Here is a 10,140-nt window from a genome sequence, read left to right as displayed (position 1 = left end):
TGTCTACAGCTTGTATTTTATTGCTTATATAACTATAGTAATTAGAGTTAAATGAATATAGGCCAACATGCAGCCAGTAAGGGGAACACCAGATTTTTTCGACAATCACCAGCAATGGCACCCATATCGCTCCAATGCTGTGAGGAAGAGAAAGGGGTAAATCTATAAATCTGCAACATGCAGATTGGTACACACAAGACACTGAGTGGCTTTATTTATTATATAAAGGGCTTTTTAAGAAGGCCTGTAAGTGGCGGCCTAAGTGTATCTAAACACGAGTGTTTGACTTTTTGCTGGGCTGCTGGTGTTATCATTTAAGCGCACTCGCATCTGTCAGCCACAGACAAAAGTGGTTTGCAAATGGCGAGGGCGTGTTATCACAGTTGATGTAATGCAATGTGCTGCCTTAATAAATCCCTGCGCCAACAGCTGCTTCAGTGTGGACTTGAATCAAAAGTGGGTAAAAGTATTAGGATAATGCCATTTTATTATCAGTGTAAAAAAAGCACTGACATTTCAAATGCACTCTGGCTGTGGGACCTTCGGCATGTTGTGCCTGGGGGCAGATGTGGACTTTATTAGACACAGATTTCCATTTACATTTAAAGAAATAAATACATTTGACAAAAACGGTAAGCCTTAGACTGAGGAAAGCTTGCAATGATTTTGGTAAATGTCAGCTGAGGATTGCATTTCATGCAAAAACAATGCCCGAATGCCCAGTAGCGTGGACACAAGGCCCCAGGCCCTAAATTAAATTGCTGGCCTCGCATCAAATATCTTTCACTGCATAAGTAGCCAGAATCTGGGTGAACCTGACATGTGAAGTAAGGTTGACCCATTTAAGGGCAAAAGAAAATAAGTACGTTTCGCACAAGGCCTCCATGTCTGATTCACGATATAGGCTCTTGCATCAGTGTTTTCAGGCCTCTCACGGGAACACTTTCCCCCTTGGGTTTAAGTACATAGTAGTTTTGCACAAACCCCCTCCAGGGCATAAGGGAAGGTTGGGTTTTTCCTTTTAAAAAAAATACATTTTGGACCGGGACCATTGTTCATTGTTTTGGCACACAACTGTGTTCTAGTAGTAGTCTGGTATGTTATTTTATATAAGTCCATGAAACTGTAAATCTAATTGCATGGCCAGTGTTCACTAATGTCACAGCATATGCTTTCTAGATGAACAGAAATTAATCGACACAAACAAGAAAGTAATGCTTGATAGTGGTCTGTAGCTAGTAGTAGAGGTTGGACACCCCATCTCATTTATGGGCCTTGCATTTTTTTTACATTTACATTACATTATAGAACAAGACTGAAGATTCAGGACTGTAATATAAAACACATTCCAAAAAGTTGAACATTTGAGTCTCTCCAAAGAAGGGAGCATCGGCTGTGATTGCTTTTCTCTACCACCTTAGTCAATGGTGATGGTTTTATGATGGTTTATACTGAACACTTTCTTGTTATTCTCTCATTTTAATGAACATCTCATGATTCATCAAACATACTTCCATGCTTTCTTCCATTGGATTCTTTAAAATGGCCTCAATTTTAGTCTCCATAACTGCCACAGTGTAGGTGTCTCCAAACCTTTCTGTACACTATTGACTGATACTAAATATTAGTATTTTTGAAAATCAGAAGACACTGGCAAAGTTTAAAAGGGGAGAAACTCCCATGCACCCTACTTCCAATACAAACTCCTCCCTTCATCCCTTTCTCTGTTGTCCTAATTCCTCCCTGGTATGGAGTATATCAGCAGACATCACAAAAATGTGATCTCTGACCTCACCTACAACAAACATTTTGTTCAATCTTTTGTTCAAACATTACTGTGAACTAATCAATGTGACATTAGCAAATGTTCCCGAAGAGCCTTGTCTGATATGGCCCGGTGAAGATATGCCACTATGACATAGATGCTGTTATATTTCTGTTGTGTTCCAGTTACACACACAAATCGGGAGGTTTCTATTATGGCCCAGTTCATGTAGATTTAGCTTCTACAATGAGAAATAATGATGTGGTTAAGGTAGCAGATGCTTGTTAGTTCACGCTGTGACTGGTTAAACAAGACAAATGATGACTAAAGAAATGCCTTTTCAGAATGTTCTTTCAGAATATCTCTCAGCCAATCAAACCGGGATATCAAAACTGGTATAAAAAAAAAGGAAGAAAGAAAGAAAATGATGAGGTACATCATTGGGTACAGGGCATTGAATATATTATAATAAATGACCACAGCAGTTAGAGGAAATGTGTGTAGAGTAGCAGGCTCTTCTCGCTCAAGAAGGAGACACTCCCACGCCTCAGCACAGCCGGGCTCCTGCTTTATCCGTGTGATGATAACAGCTCAATTTAGGTTCTGGCCCCGAGTTCAAGATAAAGGAGCAAATTACACCGTACAATAGGCGTCCCCACCTGAACTGCCCCGTTGAACTAATGCGCTGACAATGTGTATGCTTAAGAGATTGAGTATGTGTGTGTGTGCGAACAAGCAGATACGGTGTGGTCTACCTGAGAGAGGATAATCTCTCGAGGACTATACTGTATCTTGCTCACTCGCTCAGCATCTCCCATGGTTTAATATGCGCCAGAACTCAATTCCACACCCTGAGTGCGTTGATAAGCCTCAGCGTGGTGGCATCAGGCTCCAGAGAGGGACGGGGTTTGGCTGTGTATTGCAGAAAATCGAATTTCTCCATTAACAATGAGCCCCATTTGTACAGCCGTGCCTGGAAGAAAGAAAAAAAAAAACATATACATACATACACAGTACAGGCCAAAAGTTTGGAAACATCTTCTCATTTACTGTGTTTTCTTTATTTTCATGACCATTTACATTCTCGCTGAAGGCATCAAAAGTATGAATGAACACATGTGGAGTTATGTACTTAACAAAAAGTGGAGACCTGGCCTCCACAGTCACCGGACCTGAACCCAATCCAGATGGTTTGAGGTGAGCTGGACCGCAGATTGAAGGCAAAGGGGCCAACAAGTGCTAAACACCTCTGGGAACTCCTTCAAGACTGTTGGAAAACCATTTCAGGTGACGACCTCTTGAAGCTCATCGAGAGAATGCCAAGAGTGTACAAAGCAGTAATCAGAGCAAAGGGCGGCTATTTTGAAGAAACTAGAATATAAAACATGTTTTCAGTTATTTCACCTTTTTTTGTTATGTACATAACTCCACATGTGTTCATTCATAGTTTTGATGCCTTCAGTGAGAATCTACCAACGTAAATGGTCATGAAAATAAAGAAAACACATTGAATGAGAAGGTGTGTCCAAACTTTTAGCCTGTACTGTGTCTGTGTGTGTATATATATTTATATAATTTTTTAATTTACAGCCTGACCCACCTCTTCAACCCCCCTTGCACTGTCAGCACAGAGCAAAATGCAGCTCTAATGAAAGTTCGAGGAAATTTTCAAAACCAGTTAATTAACAAACATTACACAGTAAATGCCCTTTTCCCTCTTTGTTACGACTGAATGAGTTTTTCTTAAGTATTTAAATCTTTCCTGGGAAGATTTGTCTTTGCACTGTATTGCCTCCAAATAAGTCACATTTTCCACCTAAAACAACAACATAAAACTAGAAATCAGAAAGAAAAGTACAGTTAGTCCTTGCCGTGGCTAAGCCTTGATAAAACCAGGCAGCAGAAATTCAGCCTGAAATGACATTATTGAAAGGACGTCCATTGCCATCTTTTCATCTGCGTTGATAAACACGGCACGGAGTGGGTGGTGTGACCTTGAGCCATTCAGTCTGGAAGCTGAAAAGAAGCTTCAGCCATCATCTGCTCAATTATCGATCTGCGTGTGGCAGATGCACAAAAGCTCTGTGAAGAGGGGGGAAATAAATAAATAAGCCGCCGGCTGAAGTCAATTGCTGATGCTGTATAAAACGGGACACTTTGGGGTGGCGAGTGGTGTGTTTGTGCAGCGTTCATCGGGTGGCCTACGAGAGCGCTTTTAATCTTGTCTAAGTAAGACCGGCAGTCAAATGCAATTTCATGCAAACAGAATACACCCATGAGCCATAAGATTATGACGCGAATAACGCTGCTTATCTTGTAACTGAGACACCTGGTAGTGGGTAGTGTGATAGTTTGCGCAGCAAGAGAATTTTTTTTCTCCTGGAGGTTGATGTGTTGAATATGGATTTGAGCGACTTCGACAAGAGCCAAAATGATGGCTGTACGGCTAGGTAACGGGGCCAGCTCTATTCTGGGCCACGATGGGGAAATGCCCCCTTGAACAAACGTCCTGTCCCTTTAAATCAAACTTTTAGAAGTTAAGAAAGAAAATTATATTCACACACTGAATATACACAAGATTTGCTCCTTTCTTTCATACTCTGCTTTTGCGCAGATCCCCACTCACTGTCCCCTCAGCTACACATCCAGTCGTTGTTAGTATGCAAATGAGTCAAGTTTCTTAGTTGGGCATATGCTCTGCGATTTTAGAGCAGATTTTGCACTCGTTCGATAATTCCTTGAGTCCGGCCGAATCACAGCTTGTTTCTGTGTCATGCATCGTACAGTGTACATGATGTAATATCACGACAGACACGAGCAAACCTTTTTAACGTGATCTTGCTTACCTATCATGACTGGAACAACAGGGAAAAGAGACTATTTATAGTGGTAAAGCAAATAAAAAAAACAACGAATACATTTTTGTGATCTCCAATTTCGAAAGTTTAGCCTTATGAGCTTTTCTGTACACCAGCAGCGCATTCACTACTTCTTCTGCTTCCGATGTGTTCATATTGCTGTGTAGTGTAAACAGTCAGGTCGCGTCTGAGAATTGGACCGTACAGTGTGTGCACATAAATTGTTAGGTTTTTTCTTTTGCATCCCATTAATTCATGCATTCGTGCATTCCCAGGTTGAGCGTGAGGCTTGGAGGAAGCAGCACATTTCTGGCTTCAAAATCTTAGCAAATGGTGAGATAATTAACAACTAAAAATGTATATCTATATTTGCACAGTCAACGGGGAACTTGTCCATTGTTCTTGTCATAGTCTCGTAGAGAAGTGTTTCTTTCTGGTTCCCGCAAACACCACGGTATGTTAGAGACACGTAGTAAAGACCCCATCAGCTCACAAAAGGGAAATTTAATGCTGTGAGATGCATCCTTTTTTCAACTATGCCAACCCTTCTTTAGTTTTGTTAATATTGGCAAGAGTGGGTAGTGTTAGTATCTAATTAAAGTAAATGTTATGTTTTTAATTATAATCTGATCAGGAACATTTTGTTTTATATTTTAGTTTCCTCCCGTGAAGGATTGCTACCTCCTCGTGGTCAGAGGGTTTGTGTGCCTCAGTGACCCTAAGCTTCGGGGGGACACCCATCACCCATTTCCCACCTCTGTGCACCTTTCACATTTCTCTCTGCCCCCTCATATATGCCTGTCTAGAACCGACCCACGTAGGTAATACCATCTACAAAGCTGCAGCTCCTATGAGATGTTCTGAGATTAATTAGTGGAAAAGTGCTCCATATTTTAGATAACAGGAAAATAAAAAAAAAGGTTTGTATTTGACATCTCTTAATGTTTTTGGTGTTTTTTTTAGAGGTTCATGACACAAGGCAGAGCAGAAGTTCACTTCAGTTTCTAAGTGTGTATCTAAGAAGCAAGCCTACAGATTTTCTCCCAAGAGAAAATCCCAAAGAAACACACAACCTAATATGTATGGAAATAAAGAAAGAAATAACATAAAAAACTAAAAAAAAGAGTCTGAAACCCTGATACATTCTCGGTTCTTCTGGGACAGCTGTCCACTAGATGCAGGCACATTGAAGAAGGATGGATGTAGCCCCGAGACAATTTGCGAGGTCAGGCACTGCTGTTGGGCAATTAGTGCTGGCCTGGAAAAAAACAAAAGCCCAAAGGTGTTTTTATTGGCTGAGGTCAGGACCCCAAGAGATCTGGGGCCAAAACTACATCAATAACAATGAAACAGGATTTGTTCTTTGTCCACTTTCAAAAACCTGACAATAAATATTTTGCTATTGGAATAATAATTATAATTGTGATGAATAAACGACTAGAACATGCCTGTATTTTTAAACAAATGCATGTCTTGGAACTAAAAAATGCATGACCAACGTCTTTGTTGTGGTCGTGTCTGAACAGTTGCATCCATTGCCCAGAAAGACTTATGCTATATTATATGCACAAATGCAACTCATGAATTAAAAGGCAAGCATGCCTTAATGCTGCATTAATATGACATAATTAGTTGTCACAACTAGTTGTCACTGTGACTTTAAAACCGCAAATGACTTTTCACTTTTTGCAAAATGGATGTCCTTCGCTAATGTTGCTACAAACCAGCTGCCAATCCAGTGGCCAACTACATCTGCCAACCGAAACATGGTTTTATTTTGCCGTTAAAGACACCAGAGATGCCTCTTCACTCATTTTATTTCCAGCAATAATTTCCCTCCAATAGGGTAAAACTAATTGTGCATTGCAATTATGGCAGGGTGTTGGGATCAGCACATATGATTAATGTGTGTTAAAAACAAAATAATGTGCTATGGTTTACAGAGTAATTCAGAGTGTTAGCATAAGGGCTGCACATTGGTGCAGCAGATCCTCCAGTTTCCTCCTGCCATCCAATGGCATGTGCACCATGTGAATTGGTGACTCTGAATTGTCTGTAGATGTGAGTGTGTGAGTGAATGCCATGTGTGTGCCCTGTGGTGGGCTGGCGCCCCACCCTGGGTGAGATACAGCTCTGTGTCCATTATCCTGGGATGGGCTGTGCTAGCCACAACCCTGAGTAGGACTATGAGTAGGGTTATGAGTGAGAGCACATTAACATTTTGCATCATTATTTGACATTGCTTGTCCTCTCACCAAACCTCTGTTGGTCATGTAGCTTGCATCTGATGTTCATTTATATATTTGCCAGATGTAGATTTGAGCACATATTGGTTACAATGAGAGTTGATGACTTTAGTTTGCATTTTTTTGCCTGGTTTTACTGTAGTACTGTGCATAGACTTGATGGAAAATGAAAAGTCCAATGATGGTGCCATGCTGAGATTCCTCCTAGGTGGTGATGATGGTGGCCAGCTGTCTGTCGGTGTCTGATGGCTGAGCGTTCTGCAAAAGGTGCGCCGTCAATACACAAGAATATTCCATTAATTTGAAGGAATGTGACTCTACACTTACATCTGTTCACTCACTGCTACACCCTGTTGAGATGCATTCACCAGCATTATCCATAGCCTTTAAACGTTTGTTTTAAACTAGGAAGTGCTCCAAGAACTTCATGGCTTGCCTTTGTTTTGCGGTTGTGCAAAACAACTTTACTTGTCTGTGGTTTGGTTTTTCTTTGCAAAAAGGGCAGCTTATTATTATTTCGATAAAGGCTCTTTATTTTGCTTGAACAATAGACCACAATACTAAAGTCAATCTTACATAATGCTTTTTGTGACGAAAAAAAATATTAAATCCCAAATAAACAAGTCTGTACATAGGACTCACGGTTCTCAGACTCTGCCTAAAAGAATTGATATTGATTTTTGGTCGTTAAACATACAGTATGCTGTAACACACCACATTGTTGGTAGAGCTTGAGCTTTAAAGAATGTGGAAGAATAAAATAAACTCTATATACTAAATATATCTTCAACATCTTCACCATCTTCAGTAGTATATTATCACAACTTTGGCCCTTTATACCTAGAACCCACAGAAATATAGAGAAATACAATTCTTATAAATGTGCCTCTTATTGAACATACAGGAGGTACAGAAATACATATCTAGACTCTCTATCATGAATGTGCACAGCTATCCTTGAATCTTTAAATAGCAACCATCTGATAGATCACCCACTGTCTTCTTCTTCACATGAAATTTGAGTTTTGGAGCAGAAATATTACTGCATACCTGCAAACCTTTAAGCAGAGACCTCCAAAAAAGCCATGGCAAAAAAGTATAACCAGTTTGATTTCCTTTGGGGCCATTGACTCTTGTGTAAGTCAAAACTGCCCCTTAGGAATACAAGTACCCAGCGTGTTCAAGGTTATCAGAGTCTTGTGGTCTGGAACTGATGTGCCCCCCATGGGCTTTTTACTGCTGGGGATTACAGCCAGTTTGGCAGGCAGAGTCCTGGGTAATCATTTGGGAAATGCCGTTTTGGCAAACTGGTTGTTTAATTACAACCAGACAGGGTTTATGGCACATCAGCACGCACCGGCATGGAACGTTGTCAGAGATGATACTGGACGTTGTTACACGGACTCTGACATGCAGCCTCCCTGCAGAGAGTTACACCCGTTAGCTGATTGGGGGGAGTCCAGGAGCCAGGCAGGAGTTGATACCCAAGACCACTAGCACCTGTAAGGATTCAGACCAGGCTGTACCACCTCTACACTACTTGTCACTACGGTAGGGTGGTAGTAGCCTAGTGGGTAACAAACTTGCCTATGAACCAGAAGGCCCGGGTTCAAATCCCACTTACTACCATTGTGTCCCTGAGCAAGACACTTAACCCTAAGTTGCTCCAGGGGGTGACTGTCCCTGTAACTACTGATTGTAAGTTGCTCTGGATAAGGGCGTCTGGTAAATGCTGTAAATGTAATGTAAATGTCTGACTAGGCATGGAAAGTAATCAGACCCTCTTAAAATGTTCACTCTTTTTTATATTGCATCAATTTGCTTAAATCATTTTTTCCTTTTTAATGTACACATAGCACCCCATATTGACAGAAAAACACAAAATTATTAACAAAGTGCCCTTTTGATCTAATATAGCCATGAGTCTTTTTGGGAAAGATTCAACAAGTTTTTCACACTTGGATTGGGGGATCCTCTGTCATTCCTCCTTGCAGATCCTCTACAGATATGGCAGGTTGGATGGTAAACGTTGATAGACAGCCATTTTTTGGTCTCTCCAGAGATGCTCAATTGGTTTTACATCGGGGCTCTGGGTGGGCCATTTAAGAAAAGTCACAAAGTTGTTTTGAAGCCTTTCCTTCGTTATTTTAGCTGTGTGCTTACAGTCGTTGTCTTGTTGGAAGGTAAACCTTTGGCTCAGTCTGAGGTCCTGAGCCCCCTGGAGAAGGTTTTTGTTCAGAATATCCCTGTACTTGACCACATTCATCTTTCCATCGATTGCAACCAGTCGTCCTGTCCCTACAGCTGCAAAACACCCCCACAAAACGATGCTGCCACCACCATGCTTCACTGTTGGGACTGTATTGGACCGGTGATGAGCAGTGCCTGGTTTTCTCCACACATACCACTTAGTTCTATTTTGACCTCATCAGACCAGAGAATCTTTCTCACCATCTTGGAGTCCTTCAGGCATTTTTTAGCAAACTCCATGCGGACTTTCGTGTGTCTTGCACTGAGGAAAGGCCACTCTGCCATAAAGCCCAACTAGTGAAGGTCTGCAGTGATGGTTGACTTTCTACAACTTTCTCCCATCTCCTGATTGCATCTCTGGAACTCAGCCTCAGTGATCTTTGGGTTCTTATTTACCTCTCTCACCAAGACTCTTCTCCCCAGATAGCTCAGTTTGGCCAGACAGCCAGCTCTAGGAAGGGTTCTGGTCGTCCCAAACGTCTTCCAATTAAAGGTTTATGGAGACCTCTGTGCTCTTAGGAACCTTAAGTGCAGCAGAATATTTTTTTCAACCTTGGGCAGATCTGTTTATTACCACAATTCTGTGTCTGAGCTCTTCTGGCAGTCCCTTTGACCTCATGATTCTAATTTGCTCTGAGGTGCATTGTGAGCTGTAAAGTCTTATATAGACAGGGGTGTGGCTTTCCTGATCAAGTCAAATCAGTATCATCAAACACAGCTGCACTCAAATGAAGGTGCAGAACCATCTCAAGGATGATCAGAAGTTAAATATATGAGTGTGACAGTAAATGGTCTGAATACTTATGGTCTGATTATTTCAGTTTTTTTAATAAATCTGCAAAAATGTGAACAATTCTGTGTTTTTTCTGTCAATATGGGGTGCTGTGTGTACATTAATGAGGAAAAAGAAGAACTTGGCTGCAAATGGCTGCAATATAACAAAGTGAGAAAAATGTAAGGGGGTCTGAATACATACCATACCTACTGTATATAAATAAACAGTGTAGACACCTCTGTTAAA

At 41.0% G+C, this 10,140-nt stretch overlaps 1 long non-coding RNA gene across 1 annotated transcript in view; it reads right to left on the bottom strand.

Moving 5' to 3' along the window:
- Window positions 1-2,717: 2,717 nt before the first annotated feature.
- LOC114765021 (uncharacterized) overlaps window positions 2,718-10,140 on the bottom strand; it is a 131,461-nt gene continuing 124,038 nt past the window's right edge. Inside the window, exon 3 of the long non-coding RNA XR_003742569.1 lies at window positions 2,718-2,738. This is a non-coding gene — a long non-coding RNA (uncharacterized LOC114765021). The remainder of the gene's footprint in view (window positions 2,739-10,140) is intronic.

This window comes from Denticeps clupeoides, chromosome 15 (genome assembly GCF_900700375.1).
Source record: "Denticeps clupeoides chromosome 15, fDenClu1.1, whole genome shotgun sequence".
NCBI lineage: Eukaryota > Metazoa > Chordata > Actinopteri > Clupeiformes > Denticipitidae > Denticeps > Denticeps clupeoides.
This window is presented reverse-complemented; position numbering and strand designations above follow the sequence as displayed.